A 21603-nucleotide genomic window follows, 5' to 3' on the forward strand; every position below is an offset into this window, starting at 1 on the left:
TTTTACGCTGGATGCCCTTCCTGACGCAACTCTGGTCGCCTCTTATGACACAGAGATATGGTACACCTATTCTAACCAGGGCATACACCGGGCCCAGTACACTGGTACTCACTTCGCCGACTTCGGAAGGATGACAGGCTGAGTCAACCTCCTGGTGTGTATTAATTCAAGCGGCCAAACGAGGCTTGAACTCAGGACCTTTTTGATCCCAAGCCGCTACCCTAACCACTACGCCAACACCAGGCTATATACATATATATATATATATATATATATATATATATATATATATATATATATATATATATATATATATATATATATATATGCATATATATATTTATGCATATATATATATATATATATATATATATATATATATATATATATATATATATATATATATATTGTTACAAATTTGGGAATTCGATTGCACACAACATACAGGTTCCTTTCGCCGTGTACGGTTGGATAGTCATACAGGTTGCATAGTCAGCTATGTCGATAAGTGCTTGTTCCCTAGATAGCTCACCTTTCATTGTTTAAATGTTCAGAAATCGATTAGATACGCTGCGGATCGATTTAATAGTTAGGGAACGAACAATGGAGACATCCCTCCCCCTCTTCTGCGAAGAGCAAGAAAAACCCTGCCGTCCCGTGACTCATGATGTCAACAACTCCCTCCCACCTGTGGTTGAGCGGGGGGGTCCGGATCACAAGGGCATGAGTCCTGTGTCCGGATCACAAGGGCATGAGTCACGCCGGGCATGGGGGAGGGGGGCGGAGAAGGATATGGACGAGATCCTTTCTTTGTTCTTGGTCAGTAAGCTTTTTGCTTCGGCAGAGAGCAGTCGTTCAGCAGACCTTCGGGTCCTGTTTGGCTTGGGTTAGGGTTGAGGCCTTCGGAAGCTTTTTGCTTCGGCTGGCTCAGTGAGCTTCGGCTGAGGCCTGGCTCGGGAGGAGGCTTTTTGAAGGATTTTTTCTTTGATGGTTCCATGAGCTTCGGCTTCTGCTTGGCTCCGGAGAGCTTTTTTGCTTCAAGCTGCCCTGTTTGGAAGGAAGTTAAGCCGGTCGCTCGGCTCGAGCTGCGAGTGGTGGCTTCTTCTTCTTGGTTTGTGGAGCTCTTTGTTCTCCATTTTGGTTCCCGGCTTGGTGCGACTCATCGACCTCTTCATGGAGGTGGTTCCTCGGGGAAGCGACGCATCAACGGGAAGGTTCGGTGCCTCGTCTCACCAGCACGTGTTGAGAAGCGCGGGAGGTGGTTCCTCGGGGAAGCGACGCATCGATGGGAAGGATCGGCACCTCGTCTCACCAGCACGTGTTGAGAAGCTCGGGAGGATTCGCGGGAGCTCGGGAAGGATCGCGGCTTGGCGATTGGATCCAGCTCGCTCTCGCTGGAGCCCGGGTCCGAACAACTTGAAGACCACTCGAGGTGAAGAGGTTCGAGATAGGCTCTGGGTTTCAGCTCACCTGTCCTCCGAGCTGGAGCTCGTTATTAAAGGCCTCTGCCACCATTTCTTGGGTGTGTGTGTGCGTACGTGTGTCCGTGGGCCCGTCTAATAAGTAGGAACTGCTGTTAAGTGCAAGTGACTGTACATAATAAGTAGACGGTTGTAGTTCTTTTTTTGTGCTTTTGTTGCTTGTATAATTGCATACGTGTTTTGCCTTGTTTAATTGCATACGTGCTTTATTATAATAAATGTCCTTGTGTGAATGTAAACCTGTTCGTTGCGTCCATTCCCTCATTGAACTGCCCCATCTTGCACTCGAAATATAGTTGGTTTTTAAATAGCCGATAAATAGAATCGGGTCTGGCAAGGTCTGGCGATAATACCCGCTTTGTTATCCCAGAACTGAACGGACCGCTGAAGCGGTTCTTGTCCAAGCAGGCCTTCGCCGAGGTACGGTCCCTCGGTAGGTTACCCGCGCGGGTACTTAGGTATATCAATATTCAGCGATTGACCATATTTCGCGCAGGTAGAATAAGGACTGGGCCGTGGTGGGATTAAAAACCCACCTGTGACTGGTTTCTGGCGTTGTTCCAGAAAGTCATGACTGGATTGTCCGTTCGGTGGGCGAAGCGACCGCTATTGGTTAGACGCGGCCGTTCGCACGCCGACGGGCTGGAATTCTACAACAATATATATATATATATATATATATATATATATATATATATATATATGTATATATGTATATGTATACATACATACATACATACATACATACATACATACATACATACATACATACATACATACATACATACATACATACATACATGCATACATGGAATGAAGCAGCCTGGTGTGTTGGCGCAGTGGTTAGGGCAGCGGCTTGGGATCCAAAAGGTCCTGAGTTCAAGCCCCGTTGGGCCACTGAATTAATACACCAGGGGGTTGACTCAGCCTGTCATCCTTCCGAGGTCGGCGAAATGAGTACCAGTGTACTGGGCCAGTGTATACCCCGGTTAAAATAGGTGTACCATATCCCTGTGTCATAAGAGGCGACCAGGGTTGTGTCAGGAAGGGCATCCGGCGTAAAACCTGTGCCAAATCACGATGCGGATCATACGGATGATCCGCTGTGGCGACCCCTAACGGGAGCAGCCGAAAGAAGAAGAAGAAGATATACATGGAATGAAGCACAGTTGCTGAGAATAATAATTCGATCATGATGATCCCTCCAACTTTGTTTTTTATAATCCACATCTAAAGATTATACCAAATGTCTTCTTCTCCATAAATTGTAAAATAAATCAATTTCGTCCATGTAACACTCATTCATTGTAAAAAAAATACAAAAACATTAAATATGAATAAACAATAATAAACTGATGTTTGTACCTCATAACCATGCACTTCTTATCTCCCAGCATGCAGCAATTTTACTCTCACAAAAAAAAACCTCTCACTAGTACAAGGATGGCGATACAGTAATTTATGAGTGGACTTTTATTAATATGTAAATGTAATACTTCTTAAATCTTCAAGATAACTCTATGAAACATAATTCAGTGAATAGCCACGGTCTATTTATGCATGACATATTAAGCATCAATTTATTTTTGGGATAAAGCAATTCTATTGAAAAAAACCAGAATCTTTGGCTCTGCCATGAAGGTGTCTTGGACGGCAGATAATGCACACTTTCCAATCTAAAGCGTGATCAGCATTTGAACAGGCAGTCAGGAATAAAAATTTCCATGGCCAGGGCAGGTTACAATCCCAAAAATAAACACCTCGTTTAAAATTAATCTCCTTTGCATACAGCGAATGCCAGTTATGAATGTCGTAAATAATAATCTTGGGACCTGCCACTCAAAAGCACCCACAAAGGTTTGGATGGAATACGAGTCCATGTTGATATCGTGGCTGCAGTGTTGCAGTTGGGCCATAACCAGTATGGATTTCAGATGGAGAGGGTCATGACCTGATGCTTGGGAGACAGAGACCGTAATTTATTAGTTGTTATTATTGAACTAACGTTTCGTATTTATTCGTGTTAATTTTTTTTTTTTTATTGCATTGCTATGATTTGTAGTGCACATTTTATCATGAAAGAAACGACACAATTGAAAAGGAACACGACGATACAATTTTAGTCTCAAGGAACTAAAATTGATGTCTTATTGATAACAGTTGAGATTTGAAACTTTCTTTCTGTCACTTTTCCATTAAGAAGCATCACTTCACTCTCTGAAAATTACCATATAGTGTTGATCGAGTTTCTCACGAATCTATGGTCCCTATTTTTTGAAGACTCCAATATAGAAATGGCAGTAACTGTGACATCAGATCATGATCTTCACATGCCGTAGACTTACCGATGGAACAGGGTGAGAAATAATGAAAATCTGTGATTTCAACAAGATGGAGCCACATCCCACACCTCTAATGAATGTCTTGCTTGGCTGAGGGGAAAAATCCGAATCATCTTATCAGTCACAAAACTTAGTTCCCATGCCACCCAGATCACCTGACTTGTCAACGCGGGATTATTTTTATGGGGACTAGTCAAATGGAGTGTTTCAGTTGAAACCAACCACAATTGCTGATTTTAAAGATGCAGTTTTTCATATTATCCTGTGAGTTAGGTAAGATACCTTTCAGAAAGTAATGTGTAACCTGTTGTTGCATATAAGAACAATATATAAAACAGAGGGGAGGTCATATTGAGCACTTGGCTTAAGTATCTAATTTGAGGATTGTACAAATATTTCACATTAAAAATTATCTCATACAGTAGTATCTTTCACTGGTGCCAAGTTAGGACTTTTTGTTTTACCTACCCTTTTTATGGCCCACCCGGAAGTACGTGCGTTTTGTCTTCTCCTTGCAGTTCAAGGACATCTGGATAGGAAGCATCCATATCTGGACAAATCCAAAAGAGCTCGCAGGTGCTACTGAGGGATGTGGCCTGGGCGAGGATGTTTTCTGCCGATAGCCTCACCTCCCTTATTAATTTGAACACAGCAATTCTGTGTACCATGTATTTGGGGTGGAATGGGGGTAAGAAATTTATTTGAAGACTGCTTGATTGACCACTTTTTCTGAACTGTTTATTAATTATTTTTTTTCATTTGATTCAAAACTCGATACGTTTTTCTGATTCTTTTGATATCATTATTTTTGTTTTGATTCTCAACTTTTTTTTGCCCAAAATTATGTTCAAAAGTATAACTTTGAAATTATGCCAATTTTCTCAAAAGAGGAGGTCACGTGGAGCCAAAAAGTGCAATTTTATGGACTTGATGCCAGCTTCATGGTGCAGTATTTTCCCTCCGAAATATAATTTGGGATTAAATTTGAGGAGTCAGAGACATCCCTATGTATCACCAGCCAACAGATTACGAGGGCCTTTATTATGTAGTAAAAATGTGAGTGATACCTACGTCAAATATATCACAACAAATTGTTACTTTGAGCTAACTTTGAGCCTGAATATTACCGTAGCTGTCCGAGATAGACCTTCAAAAATCGGGGGACCCATAATATGGAGGGTAAGCTACTTTAGATGAAAGTTTGGTGCCCAGCACAAGAAAATCAAATGGGTAGGGGTTTGTCAATGAAAATGGTTCTGGGACTTATTGGGACTGGGTCCTGAGTTGGGTGGAGCTTGGTGGTACCTGTGGTGGGAAGGCTCTGTGTTATGTGCTTTGAGGAATTATGGACTAAGAACAGGCCTTTACCTATTTGGGGAATACTTGGAGATTAAAACAGCACAAAAAGGCATCCCAATATCCAATTTTAAGGTATTTTTTTTACTCACCCTGTTTCTCTGTCTGACAAACTCCCACCTCCTTCCTAAACAAACGACTTGAAGACATTGTCACTCAAACTTCTGGGCCGAACCATCAGCCATGATCTTTCTTGGGCTGACAATATTTGCAAGATGGCCTCCAAAGCCAGTCGCTAATTGAGCATCCAACATCATGGAATGTCTTTCCTTGGCTAATCTGAACTTTTGACAACCTATAAGGCCTTCTTATGCAGATTGATGGAGTACTGCTCTCCCATTTGGGCTGATGCCCTTGCCTCACACCTTACCCTTCTTGATGCTGTGGGAAGCAAGGCCCTCAAAATCATTGGGATTTACCTCAAAGTAGTTGAGTAACTTGGCCTATTACTCTCGCATTACAGACAGATTGGTGGTCTCCTTATTTTACCAGCTCCTTTTTGGTGTTCCATCCTCTGACTTCTATTTTCTCTGTTCCTCCCAGGAATCTGAAGGATGCACATGGTCTGCCAGTTAACCCTCTTATTCATAAAATCCCCAAATCCATGCTCACTGCTCACTTCCACTCATTTATTCCTCTTTTCTCTCATCTTTGGGACCAACTTCCCCACTCTGTCCAGTCCTATTCTTCCCTTCAGGGTTTCAAGAGTTATACACCACTACCTCAGGTCCTCTGCCAGTAGTGTCCATATTCATGATCTCTTCTACCCCAAATGACCCCATTCCCAAGCACTCCCTTTTCCAAGTTAATGTGATCCTCCTCCCCTCCCCTCCTTTTTTGTTTGTTAGTTGAGTTGGTTTGTTCCTTTTATGTTTCATCCTAGCTTTCCCCTTCCTATTATTGTGTTTCAGCTTGTGGGCAGCTTATTCTCCCCCATGTGTCCTTCTCCCCTCCTCTTGATCGCACTCTCACTTCAACTCTGCTTTAGGTGTTTTCCCCATTACATTCTGCTCAGGCTCTTCCACAAGCCTTGAGGATGTACAAATATCTTCTTCTTCTTCTTTCGGCTGCTCCCGTTAGGGGTCGCCACAGCGGATCATCCATTATGATCCGCATAGTGATTTGGCACATGTTTTACGCCGGATGCCCTTCCTGACGCAACCCTGGTCGCCTCTTACGACACAGGGATATGGTACACCTATTTTAACCGGGGTATACACCGGCCCAGTATACTGGTACTCATTTCGCCGACCTCGGAAGGATGACAGGCTGAGTCAACCCCCTGGTGTATTAATTCAGTGGCTCAACGGGGCTTGAACTCAGGACCTCTTGGATCCCAAGCCGCTGCCCTCACCACTGCGCCAACACCAGGAGGATGTACAAATATATATATATATATATATATATATATATATATATATATATATATATATATATATATATATATATATATATATATATATATATATATATATATATATATATATATATATATATATATATATATATATATACACAAAGCCATTTCATTTTCATTTCCCACCAGACTCGTCACACTTCACAAAAGCCTATTAAGATCGATCTTGGAAGTGTGCAGTAATATTTTGGTATCCAGATTGCCAAAATCTGCGAGTATCAAATTTGATTGGTTGAGATGACGTAAAATGCCATTATATTTTGTCCAAGTACTGCTAAACGAAAGGTTTTTAAAATGCCAATTAGGCAACTTGTGTTCTACAGTGTTCAAGTATATAAATCAATTGAAATAAAAGAAAGATTTTAAAGATTGTAGAAAGAAAATCTTTTCAGAAGTTTACCACCATTGATGCAGCATCTTTTTCACTACCTTATTTGACATATTACATTAGTTATCTGGACTTGTTTGTGTCCTTTATGACATCCTCAAAAACAGTAAGTTTCCTGCTTGGAATGATTTTCAATTTTGTTTGACTGTCAGACAGACATACAGAGTAAAATAAACTATCTTGCAATCGGGACTAATTCAGAGCCAATGTTCTGCTAAATTACAGATTCATTTTCTGATTTGTGTTCAAAATATAACATTTACTTGAAATCAAGTTGTTCCTTCATCATAAACTGACTTTTATGGATAGAGAGGCAGACAGACAGATAAAGTGACCCAATTGTTTAACCCCGCTTTTCGCTTCACACACACGGGGGGGGGGGGGGGAGGGGGTAATTAACTACTTTGAGGACACACTGTCGAGCTGGGGCCATTGTCACCCATGTGCTGGACAGTTCGTTGTTTCATACTGTCCATCCATGCCCATTAGGGGATGGGGGGTTGATCATGGGTTGTATTGATTGCCAACATATCGCAGCTTGCTAACATCCTTTAAAGGATGCTCAAAGATGCTAATGCTCAAAGCATCCTTTAAAGTATCCTTTGCTCACATATGTTGCAAGGCAGAAGACATTATTTGCTTCTGTTATCGTGATGACCATTTACCACACCATTGATGGACCCCTCAGCTATGACCCTCTGATTTAATCAGAATATACTTTATACTGGCATCAGCGAATCACTTTCCTATTAGAGCAAGAAAGGCCATGCAGGTATGAAATTCCAGTAGCCTTACAATGAATCAATCGGTTAGGACCTCATCTTTCCATCTGATCTGCTGGACCTCAGAATAAAATGCCTGATAAATAACAAGCACCACATGTGACAAATCCAATTGATCGGCTGTCTCTCAACTTTTGTTCAGGATTTCTTTCACAGTTGACATTTTCGTTGGCAGGGATTAAATTACTGGCAGGTAATGATTGGGAGATTTCTTTAACGTCTCAACCTCTTGGAATGGAGCGAAATTCAGTCCACCCAAGAATTGAGGTGAATGTTTCACCGATTATGTTTGTTATAGCATATGCCTCCTCGATGGCAAGGGCTTTCTTTAAAGGCTTGCCATGGCAGCCGTCATGAAAGTGGAATCATTGGCTTCATGAGAAATGTGGAGAGGTCCCTGCCTGTTTGAAGATGATACTCTTCAATCTGACCAAAATAAGGTTTCTAAGACTGGGCGTCCTTCTTTAGCAATTCCCTTCTAGACAGAAAATCAGACTCTGTAATACGAGCTTGAATCATGTTACTTTTGGTATGGTAGGTCGTACCTCGCCCGCATAGGGCCTCTTCCCCAAAATCAATATTGTCCAAACAAGAATAGTGAGCATGTTCTGAGCAAATCCCTGGGGAATGCTATTCTGTCCTTCCAAGACAATAGGTTTTGCCAAATTAGACTTGAAGTCAATGATCTCATCTACTGATGCACAATGACCTAGAAAGCCCTAGATTATTTGAACAAGATTCGGTGATGTGATGGTTAGAGAATCAGCTCTGAGTCGGAGGTTGGAAGTTGTAAGCCATCGCTGGCTAAGTCATATCAGACATTAAAATGGTACTTGCTACTTCCTTGCCTGATGTTCACCATTTCAAGAGGATAGAGCAGGAACAAACAATCATAAGTTGGCAACCAATGCACAGGCTTTGATGGTCCAATGGCTTCCTCCTGAATTGAAGGTCTTTGCAAGGGAACTCATGTTATATTATATTGTACACTGATAATTTCCAATGCCATATGCAGGTGATGCATGACGTCATCGCCGGGAGCCGAAGGACGGGAGTACTGAGTTTTCGCTTTGTTTGTTTGTTTGTTACTTGGCAATATATATACTTGTATATGTATATACATATATATATATATATATATATATATATATATATATATATATATATATATGTATGTATGTGTATGTATGTGTATATATATATATATATATATATATATATATATATATATATATATATACATATATAGCATTTTTATTGACAAGTATGTTGATCGCGTGTGTGTGTGTGTGTGTGTGTGTGTGTGTGTGTGTGTGTGTGTGTGTGTGTGTGTGTGTGTGTGTGTGTGTGTGTGTGTGTGTGTGTGTGTGTGTGTGTGTGTGTGTGTGTCCGCTCACCTCCAACCCAAACCGCTCAACCGATCACACTGAAATTTTCAGAGATTAATAGCTCCGACACTGCGACGGTCCCTTATTGAAGTTTCGTATAATTTAGTGGACTGAAAAGGTCTACGTAGGCCAAGAGGCTAATTTGAGCCAAGTTTTCTAAAATCCTCAGATTTCATCTGATTGACTTGAAATTTGAACAGGATTTACATTTCAGGTCAGTGAATTCAACCACCTATTACTTTTGAGGTTATCATAGGTAAAAAGGTCAACATAGGCCATAATCTCAACCCAAAATAGGCCAAATTTTAAAATTATTTCTAAAATTGTCAATTTTCATTCGATTGACTTGAAATTTGAAGACCATTTGCAAATGAGGTCAGTGAATTCAACTACCTATTACTTTTGAGATCAACTTAGGCCAAAAGGCCAATTTAGGCCAAATTGGGCCAGATTTTCTAAAATCCTCAATTTTCATCCGATTGACTTGAAATCTGAAGACCATGTGCATATGACGTCGCTCAACTCAACCATCTATTCATTTTGAGGTCAACATAGATCAAAAGGTCAACATAGGCCGAATTTCTAAAATCCTCAATTTTCATCGGATTGACTTAAAATTTGAAGAGCATTTGCATATCAGATCACCAAAAGCAACCACTTATTAATTTTGAGATAAACATCGGCCAAAATGTCAAAATAAGCCAAAAGGCCAATTTGGGCCAAATTTTCTAAAATCCTCAATTTTCATCCAATTGACTTGAAATTTGAAGATCATTTTAATGTCATGTCACTGAATTCAACTACCAATTAATTTTAAGGTCAAAAGGTCAACACAGGCCCACTTTCTAAAATTGATAGGTAGCGCCAAAAACTAAATATAAGACGATATCTCAAAAAGTTGTGGACAAGTTATGACAAAACAAGGTGGATGAGTTGAATAGGTGACAAGAACAAGCGGATTGGATTTTGGTTCGGATCCAGCTCATCAGTGGGATACAAAGCGTGAACTGTTACACCTGGCAGAGGTATGCTCTCTACCAAGTGCCATTCTACTTTGTACTGTTTTGCCAAGTTGTCACTCCATGACTGATTTTTCATTTTCTTGTTTGTTTGTCCAGGTGATATCCCAGCTATCCTTTGACCTCGGAAGCTGAAATTTTGGGACAAAAGTGAAGATGTGCTTTGGCGAAAACGGTATCTTTTATTTTTTGCTTAATCAATTAATTTATTAATGACGTAATTATTGTCGATTTAATCATTACTTATTTTATTTCTTATCCTGGCAATATCTCAGGCACCTTTTGAGCTCAGACGCTGATATTTGGACAGGGCAATGACCAAGTGATTTGGCTTTCAAGACTATTTTTGATTTATTGATTAATCAATTATTTTCTTTCTTGCTTGTCCAGATGATATCTCAGTCATCCTTTGAGCTTGGAAGCTGAAATTTGGGGATAAAAGTGAAGATGTGCTTTGGCAAAAAGGTTATTTTTTTTCATTAATCAATTAATTGATTAATTATTTAATTATGACCGATTTATTCATGACATTTATTTTATTTCTCATCCTGGCAATATCTCAGGTTTATTTTGAGCTCGGTAGCTGATATTTGGACATGAGAGTGACCAAGTGATTTGGCTATAAAGGGTACTTTTGATTTATTGATTAATCAATTAATCGATTAATTATTCATTTTTCGATGAATTACTTAATTTTCAAAAAGTTACAGATTTGGATGAAACAATGGTGGTTTAGGTATGCTATTCGGCAATTGATTGAGAAATTATTTATGTTATGATTATTTATTTATTTTAATTATGCAATTAATCAATTAATAATTGTACACCGCTCCCTCCAAATTCCAACTCCATGTGCTGCAAGGTGGCATTGCCGGGCGCCCCAGCGATGTCACACTGGAGGATTTGATATTTATACAGTATATTTGGCATGGAGGTGGTGTACTTCTAATGTACTGCTACATGTTATATTATATTGTGCAATGAAGAGTAGCTGAAATGAACCTGTCAAATGACGAATATTCATGCCCAGTACAAGAGATTTTGATTTTGTTTATGTTTATGACTGATTCCTCGCAATAACCTGGCAAATCGTCATCTAATTTGAATCACTTATTCAAACATTCATGAAACGTGGTTCATATCAATGGAGTAAATGAGTGCACAAGTCTACTTTTAATTGCTTTGCAGTGTATAAATAACCTTTAAAGACAATTTTATTGTCGACATGACAAACTCATTATTGTAACAGGAGCACTGCCATGTTACATGTCATGTGATCACACAGGCAAGCACTCTGATTGGTCGAGATTCAGAATTAGTACTCCCTACTCACACTAGACAAAATAGTCTGACCTCAAAGCCTATACAACTTATAAACTAGCAGAAATTGAGACATAAACTTCCAATATATGCTCAATATTATCCTGTTCTCTGATTACGATTGTTAACATTGTAAACATTCTGACCTCCGAATGGAACTGAACGATAAATGGTCTCCACTTGTAGCCTATATAGTCATACATACATACATACATACATTGAGACCATACTCTGTGCAGAGTGTTGGTGCTGCCTAAGCAGTCTCCTGGGCTATTGGGCACAATCCTGGATGAGTTGCCACTCCGACACAGGATACCAGCAAGCTGGCACTCTTTTTTTTGCTGGCCTCAGAAGGATGACAGGCTGAGTCAACCCCACCTGGTATTAATTCAACAACCAAGCAGGATTTGAACTCAGGACCCAAGCATCCCAAGCCCACCACTCTAACCATTAAGCCAACACCAGGCATATATAGTCATACAGGCAGGCCTGATCCTGCTACAAATCTACGAGCTGGTACTTTATTTTCAAACTAAAAGTCTACCATATTGATGCTACAGCCAGAAGTCACTGAAATCTGCTCTCAATGGAACCCTTTCTTTTCCTCTACCTGTCAAGGCTGGAGAATCCAAAGGCAGTGTTCTAGGCCCCATCTTATTCCTCATCCTCATCAATAATCTCACTGACTGGAAAATCCTCTTTATCTCTTTGCTGATGATTTTACCCTCTGCCGTGACATTCCTAATCCTTCTGACTGACAGACAGACAGCAGCCTCTTCTCTCTCCTCAGTCCTTGACAAAATCACAAATTGATCAAACACATGGAACATGGCTTTCAATCCTGAGAAATCTCACACTCACTTTCTCTCTCCGAAAGCACCATACTGCAAATCCTTCCATCTACTTTCTCAACAACAATCTGAAAGTTGTTCAGTCACTCAAAGTCTCACTCAGCCATGATCTCTCTTGGTCAAGCCACATTTCAAAGTTGGGCTTCAAATACAAAGCCAGTTGCCGACTGGGCATCCTCCATCATGCAAAGTCCTTTCTTGGAACAAGTGAGCTCCTATCCACCTACAAGGCTTTCACCTGCACCTTGATTGAGTACTGCTCTTCCCTCTGAACTGGCTCCCCTGCCCCACATCTTGGTTAGCTTGATGCCATGGAAACCATGGCTTTCAAGATCATTGGAATCTCTCACGATGAAGCTGAGTCTATGGGCCTATCGCTTCGCCATCACTGACAGGTCAGTGGTCTCTGTGTCTTCTTCTGCCTCATTTCTGGTCATGCACCCTCTGCCTTTGTGCTGCTGTGTCCCCTCCTCCCAAAATCTGCAGGATGCACACGGTCCACCAGCAACCTCCTCCTAGTGATACTGCCTACATCCAGAACCACTATTCACCTCCACTCATTTACTTTTTTGCTTATTCCCAAAATTTTGCTTATGTAATCATCATGTCCACTGTTTGCATTCTCCCATAATCCACATTGTTACCTGTATCCCTTGTTTGTCCATTTACCTTCTCCTCTCCATCCTGCTATTGGCTTTTCCCCTTTCTCCTGGTATTCCCTTTGTTATGTCATGTCCTGTTCTGTTCTGTGTCCTAGCTATTCCACGAGCCGAGACCATGTATAAAAAAAGCTGAATTTAAATTGGTCAATATATTGCACCACGTCGGCAATCGTCAGAGACAGCCACACACTACATGATGATGGACTGTTGCCAACAAGTCGCTGTAAAAGTTGAACATGTTAAATATTTACGACGATCGCTGATGCACCTGAAAACCTCGTTTGCAACTATCGTCATTTGTTGCACATTGCATTATTATCAAAGATTTTCACAGACTGAGCTGTCGCTGATGGTCTCGTTGCATTGTGTCGGCTTTATCGTGTGCAGCAGGCTTTAGAGTAAAGTTCTCTTTCATGATTACTTACTCAATTGGGGTGAAGGATTTATAAGCAGAATAATATGTGCAGATCTGTGTCACCATTTTGGATTTCATGTTGACATTAGCATTCATGTGTTATAAGTTTTAATGAATAATTGAATAAGATTACTCAGGAATTGAGATTGGAAATACATGTGTAGTTAAATCTTTTTTTTTTTTAGTTTTTCACTTCGATCTTTCTTCTGTCCACTTCCAAGGTGTGACTTTTAACTCATACAAGTAAATTAATGTTCACAATTTTGTAAGGGCTATATTGCTCGACTAACCCTTGTGATTTGATTACAGTGATCATTTATTTTGGCCCTTTGGGGCGACAGTGCATCATTCTTTGAAAAACGAATTTGGACCTCCGGGACTGTTCCGAGATCCCACACGCATGCTAACTCTCACATGACCTAGTCTTAAGCTAGCAGTCAAAGCTACTGTAATTCCAGCTTTGATCAGCTGCGGTTTTCTGTGATGTTAAATCACAAAAATGATGCTGCTTATAATAAGTGAAGCATTTCTGGTTTCTTTTTTATTTTTGCTTACATGAAATCACGTTTTTGTATCGCTTTGGCAATTTTTTAAAATATATTTTGCACCAGAATTTTGTCTTGTAGTTTTTTTTTACAAGTCTTCTTTAATGTCATATTAATTACTGAGGAATATTTTTAAATCAGAAATCACTGATTGTATGTATGATAAATTCATAATGATACGAGTTGCTCCTCAATTCCTTGCAAAGGCGCAGTACCAAATCCCTCAGACTTAACTGACAGATCTGTTATAAATTATGACTGTTGCATTAAAAGCTATCTTTGTGAGATCATAATATTTCGTGTATTCATCTTGTTAATTTTGAAAGCCGATTATGACATCCAGTGATGTGATGATGCAATACTTGATCTGACAACCTATAGTCCACTTCACTGAATATAAACTCTAATTCGATCATGATCGCACCGCAATCGTTATTTTGCTGATTTGTAATACAAGTAATGCAGCACATACCATATGAAATGGTAATAAAAATAATTATGATAACTTTTTCTGTTAATTTCATTGCCCCAACAGCAAAGTGCAAACTAATCAATGCGTAGCAAAGTGCAAGCTGTCAAGAAAAGACCAATTTACATCTGTCATTGGCAGCGGTTAAACGTATGTGCTATTGAGCAGATTATGCACATTAGCAACAGGATAATTACATGATTTGCATTCTGAAATGCAAATTATATAATCGCAAAAAAAGGAAAACAAAATTTTAAACAATCCTAGATTTTTCTTCAAGCATCCTTTATTGTAATTCATTGCATTTCGATTATTGCTGCAGCCCTCATGGTGAACACTCAATCAAATGGTGTGTGTGTGTTGTTGGTTCTCTCCATATGCGGGATGTGTGTGTGTGTGTGTGTGTGTGTGTGTGTGTGTGTGTGTGTGTGTGTGTGTGTGTGTGTGTGTGTGTGTGTGTGTGTGTGTGTGTGTGTGTGTGTGTGTGTGTGTGTGTGTGTGTGGTTTCATTGAACATACTTTAAGGTCTTATTGGATTTCACTTGAACAATGGCTTGTTTGATGAGATATTCCTTGAACATTTGATATGTTGATCTTGAATTTCGTTTTGAACATTTTGTCGACAGGATATTCCAGCAGACAGCGTGGATACCCATATGTTCAGATCTGCACCTTTCTTTGCAAATTTTTCCTGCATATGTACGAGTCTGATTGAGTCCAGAAAATGAGTCGAACTAAACTAACATCTGCAAGAAGGTGCAGAAACATCTTTAGATTCATTGTTGATTTGCTGGGATTTGATATGGTGTTTATTTCATTGGTTTCACAATGACATCTATCCAAAAGAGTGAGAACTAAAAAGGAAATCCATACTTGCACTTCAGTCTTTTAAAATTACAAATCAATATCAATAATGATGCATATTTTATACCAATGTGTTTGATAAATGAGATGCTTTTCCATTCCACATTGCACCAACACTTTTCTTGAAGAGCAACATTCCTGGAAAGCTCTTCTATGGTAAGTTTCAGGTGAAATAATTTGGACAATGAGCAACTACACACAAGTCCAAACTTATCAACAGATTAAAACAGCTGGTCAGACGTATGCTAATACAGAGGGAGCTACAACCAGCAGACAAGTATTTTTAAGGTCACCAAAAACCACCAAGTGGAATTTAATAACTATAAAATAAACTATGAAAACATTATTGATAAAGCATTCAAATAAACACAATGCAAAACATTGTCAGTGGTTGCTATGGGGTGCAGTAGATCACGTGGAAATCCGTTACAATGACAGTTTCTGGATTTGAATTATAACTCGATTCAGTGGTAAAGGCCCTGTCACACCTTGACGTTTTAGCCAGCGTATGCCGACGTATGAAAAATTTGTCTAAAACACTGGCGTACGTCGAATACGTCATGGGTAAGTTTGGTATACGTTAAGAGCACGCTGAAGCAGGCTGGCATACGTCGTAGTACGATGAGCTCGTCGACAAATTTTAAGCATGCTCAAAATTTTCCGACGTGCTTGGCGTATGACTCATATGTTCCGCATACGCTGGCCATAAGTTGTAGGCACGTTATGCGATCGTTGACACACGTCGACACACGTTACTTGTAAGTTACTTATAAGTCGAAACACGTCGAGGTAATGTTTAGCGTACCCGAAACTTATTTATAACCTATGAGTAACGTGCTTTGAACCTATGTGTAACGTATCTCCAACGCATATTGATGTATGTAGACGTATTTGATTGACGTCTTCCGGACGACCACAGAACTTACTGAATGTGTTTCTAACTTACAGCTACCGTATAATGGCGTATTGGCAGCGTTTAAGGGAATTGGTATATAAAAATGGGCTTCACAGGAGGAACCCGTCAGTGTTTCAGACTCCACGTTGAGTAGATGTCCATGTCAGTAGTATCAGTAGTAGTAGTAGGTGAGCGTGTCAGTCGTAGCAGTAGTAGGCCCATGTCAGGAGTAGTAGGTGAGCGTGATGGGGAGGGTGTGGGTGATGATGGATCCTCCTTGCGTCCGTGTCCACGGCCACAGCCAGGAGACTTCTTGGCAGCATTCTTCGAAGTTTTCTTCAGCATGACGATGATGTTGACACTTCGATGTCGAGCTTGGTTATGATTAAAATCGTCGAGCGGCAGCGATTTACATCGTTGAGCGGCAGCCTATTAATAGCCTACGCCACGTGATCGTCGGCGATACGCTGCCGCACGCTATGCATACGTTAGCCTATCGTTGGGCATACGTTGTGAACGCAGACAACACGCTAAGCATTCATTGGTATAAGTTATCTATAAGTTATCGAAACGTTCTGTGTACATCACTAATACGTTATGCATATGTCCAACTCGTTATGAATACACCCAAAACTGAAAAAAAACATCAATAGTTCAGCGTAGAAAAACATTAAAAAAAATGCCGATGAAAACTTCTAAGAATGCTGCAAAGAAGTCTCCTGTCCTTGGCCGTGGACGCAGAGGCAAGGAGGATCCATCATCACCCACAACCTCCCCATCACGCTCACTTACTACTACTGACATGCACCTACTACTACCACTACTACTACTACTACTACTACTACTACTACTACTACTACTACTACTACTACTAGTGACATGCTCACCTACTACTACTACTGATACTACTGACATGGACATCTACTCAACATGGAGTCTGAAACACTGACGGGTTCCTCCTGTGAAGCCCATTTTATATACCAATTCCCCTAAACGCTACTAATACACGATTATACGGCAGCTGTAAGTTAGAAAAATGTTCAGTAAGTTCTGTGGTCGTCCAGAAGACATCAGTCAAATACGTTTACATACGTCAATATGCGTTGTAGATACGTTACACATAGGTTCAAAGCACGTTACTCATAGGTTAGAAATAAGTTTTGGGTACGCTAAACATTACCTCGACGTGTTTCGACTTGTGAGTAACTTACAAGTAAAGTGTGTCGACGTGTGTCAACGATCGCATAACGTGCCTACAACTTATGGCCAGCGTATGCGGAACGTGTGAGTCATACGCCAAGCACATCGGAAAATTTTGAGCATGCTTAAAAGTTGTTGACGAGCTCGGCGTACTACGATGTATGCCAGCGTGCTTCAGCGTGCTCTTAACGTATACAAAACTTACCCATAACGTATTCGACGTGTGCCAGCGTTTTAGACAAATTTTTCATACGTCGGCATATGCTGGCTAAATTGTCAAGGTGTGACAGGGCCTTGACACTTCGATTTCTAGTGCGGTTATGATTTAAATAGTTCAGCGGCAGCCTATTAATAGGCTACGCCACGTGATCGTTGGCAATACGCTGCCGCGCTATGCATAAGTTAGACTATCGTTGGGCATAGGTTGTGAACGCCGACAACACGCTAAGCATTCGTTGGTTTAAGTTATCTATAAGTTATCGAAACGTTCTGTGTACGTTACTAATATGTTATGCATTCGTCCAACTCGTTATGAATACGCCCAAAACTGAAAAAAACATCAATAGTTCAGCGTACGCCTGCGTTTTAGATCAATTTTGATACGTTGCCATACGCTGGCTAAAACATCAAGGTGTGACAGGGCCCTAAGCAAAAGGGATCTGTTGGGCACTGTTCAAGGGAAGGTGTGTATGTGTAAATTTCAAAATTGAATAAATTCATTGGGAAGACATACGTATGTGGTCATATTGTTATGTATGTAGGATATCACATGCATTGTTTTATACTGGAGGATTGTGAATATATGATAATACATGAAACTCTTTACCAAGGAAGGTAAACATCTATAGATAAAGCTGTGGGTAGAGAGTTTGAAAGTGAGGTTGCATTGTTGGGGTGACTGTTTTTATTGACATAACTAAGGTCATATTGATGTGGACCCATACCCGAAGTTGTGCACCCACTATTTGGAGGGGTTCTAGACTGAAACGGTTGAAATCTTTATGAAGAACAGAGCTCAATTGATGATCAGGGCAGTCAGAAGAATCAGTCAATTGCTTACAGGTTATAAAGGTTCTTACTTTAGGTGTACAACTTTTTTGAGATTTCTCATAAAATGAAGTTAAATATGTAGACTATTGTTGAATTTGTATCTTTTACAACATCCTTTAAATCCATCCATCGATCCATTGGGACCGTACTCTGTGCAGAGCATTTGTGCTGCCTAAGCAGTCTCCTTGGCTATTGGGCACAATCCTAGACAGGTCACCACTCTGAAGCAGGATACCAGCAAACTGGTACTCATTTTGCCAAACTCAGAAGGATGACAGGCAGAGTCAACCCCACCTGGTATTAATTCAACAGTCGAGTGGGATTTGAACTCAAGATCCTAGGACCCTTACCATTATCCCAAGCCCACCACCTGTGAATGGAGAGAATAACCAAGTAGCTCTCACCTAATCATTTAACCCAGGTGGCTAGGATTATACAAATAAATCGACTCCTCCCATGCTATTCTTGCCGAAGAAGCTGCATAAAGCATTGAAAAAAAGGCTACCAAGGTAAGTCCTTTGCTATTTCAAACCCTTCCCAGAGTTCCACCACAGCTGTAAAGACTTTCACAAATCATACATACATACAGGAGAATCCCAATGCTCCACACCCACTCAGATGTCGAATCTTTTTCATTGCTGATTGGCAAATCATCAGTGACAGTGCAGACAAAAATGCATACCAACGAGACTCCCAAGCATGAAACCGCTGTCGCTGTGATATATATATATATATATATATATATATATATATATATATATATATATATATATATATATATATATATATATATATATATATATATATATATATATATATATATATATATATATATATATATATATATATACACATACATACATATATAGCTCTTTCGATTCACTGACTCACTGACTGATATTAAAGATCGGTACCTTCTGGGTGACAAAGAAAGCTGAAATTTTGCAAGCCGATGGACATCGAAGCTGGTACACCAGAAAAATTTATAGAATCATCGGACAGTATCAATAAATGAAAATATAAATAAATTGGGGAAAAAATGAAAAAAAATATATTTTTAAAAAGTGCTGGTGAATGATCCGAGACAACGGGGAAGCATCGTATTTTTTGTGCTAACTGGCATCGAAGCCGATACACTAGCAACAATCACAGAACCATCGAAAAGTATCTGTAAATGAAAATAGAAATAAATTAAAAAATATATGAAAATAAATAAATGAAAAATCAAATGCAGGTGAGCGACCCGAGACAATGGGGAAGCACGATTCATATCCTTACACAATGTGTAAACACATCCCACTCGTTTATCTATGTGTGTGCATACACACACACACACACACACACACACACACACACACACACACACACACACACACACACACACACACACACACACACACACACTCCAAGAAGTCCTTGTGCAAATTTGAACTTTTATAACTCTGATGTTCACGTGATAAACAAACTATAAATGGCATATGAAAGCATAATTCATCAAGTTTTGTTGATGTTGTAATTAATGTTTTTGTTATTGCTGTTGTTGAATCCACAATTCCCCATTTTTTTTTTTGATAATTGAGGTTTTCTGATGAGGCAACTTCTTCATCAGTGGTCAAGTCAACCACGACAATTATCACATTTAGAGACGGAAAAACAACAGGAACCCTGGCAACAAGAAACTCACCGAAAATCAATGTCTGGTGTTCTCTCAGGGAGTTACCCATCATTGGTTCATTTTTTGTGTGGGGGGGGGGGGGGGAAGACGCAACAATGAATGGTGAATGTTACTTTACAATGTTGCAGAATTATTATTTTTTTGTTCCAGAATATGCGAAAATTAAATCTTTCACATATCACCTTGTACCAGCTAGACTAGGCTCCCAACCACTGTGGTTCAAATGTGTGACAGTACTTAAATGATGTCTTCCCAGAGAAATGGATCGGTAGACGTTTACCAATTGCTTGGAAACCTCGTTCGCCTGACCTATCCCCATTGAACGACATTCTACATGGCCATGTAAAACTGTTATTTACTCATCAAAACCACATTCTTTGGATGAAACGAGAGCTACAATCACAGATGCAATTCATGGAATTACTCAGGAGCACCTGGAGAATGTTTTCAACAAGTTTAAAAATAGGATTGAGCGATGTATTACAAAAGATGGCGGTTATGTTGAAGCCTAAGATTCTTAACTGTATTTTGAAAATTATTAATGGATTATGCTTTCATGCACCATTTATACTTTGTTTCTACCATGTGTGCAGTACATCCAAAGTTATGAAAGTCAAAAGTTGTGCAAGGACTTTATCGACACCCTGTGCAGTATATCGTACAAGAATGAGAACGTATAACCTGGAACATGACAGAAAAGCATTAATAGATAATTAAACTGAAAAAGTAACCTTTCTCTTGCAATCGAACTGTGATAGGCTTCAAGCTGTGACGACCAGATGTGGATGTTATGGAGCCTGAATTTGTTTGTTTGTTTTCATTTAATGTTCATTTCCATAATTGTTTCATCACTCTCCACACAAGCTGTGATATTTCCTGTGAATTTGCAGTCTTGTTTTATGTCCAGTGTAGAAAAAAACCAAAAATTACAAAATATATATATTTTTAAGAGTAAATAATGAACCATTCTGGAAATCAAGATACACACAGCAGAAAAAACATATTTTTAAAAAATGGAAGCAGTGATTGAAGCAAAAAAAAAAAAGTCGATGGAAGTTAAAAAACGATACATGCAAATTGAAACTCCTTGCAATGTAGCCTTTTAATGATAATCCAGATGGGAGTTGTTGAGCAATGATGCATTGTTTTTCTGCAGCCATATGAATGAAAATGCCACAGGATCCTCATTGCTGATTTCAACTAAATTTCATTTCAATTTCCTTTACCTACGTACCTCAAGGTCAATGAGTAAACCTTGAAGACCATTTTTGAAAATTAGTACAATTTAATTCTCATCATATTCTAATATGCTCCACTGTGTTATTCACATTCATCAACTCATTTCCGGTTTGGGGATCATTATCACTTCTGGTTTGAGGATCGGTGCACGTGGACGGCTGGGTGGCGAGCTCTCATTCCAGTTCTTCCAAAGCTATAGTTGGGTCAACATACCACTTGATCCACAACAAATTGCAACAAAAGGT

General features: G+C 39.7%; 1 long non-coding RNA gene across 1 annotated transcript in view; it reads left to right on the forward strand.

The window, feature by feature from the left end:
- LOC147016000 (uncharacterized) overlaps positions 1-21603 on the forward strand; it is a 59515-nt gene that overhangs the window by 26085 nt on the left and 11827 nt on the right. The window contains exons 2-3 of the long non-coding RNA XR_015050141.1: positions 10273-10348; positions 15062-15191. This is a non-coding gene — a long non-coding RNA (uncharacterized LOC147016000). The remainder of the gene's footprint in view (positions 1-10272; positions 10349-15061; positions 15192-21603) is intronic.

This window comes from Eptatretus burgeri, chromosome 12 (assembly GCF_056783735.1).
Source record: "Eptatretus burgeri isolate ZD-2024b chromosome 12, Ebu_testis_v1, whole genome shotgun sequence".
NCBI lineage: Eukaryota > Metazoa > Chordata > Myxini > Myxiniformes > Myxinidae > Eptatretus > Eptatretus burgeri.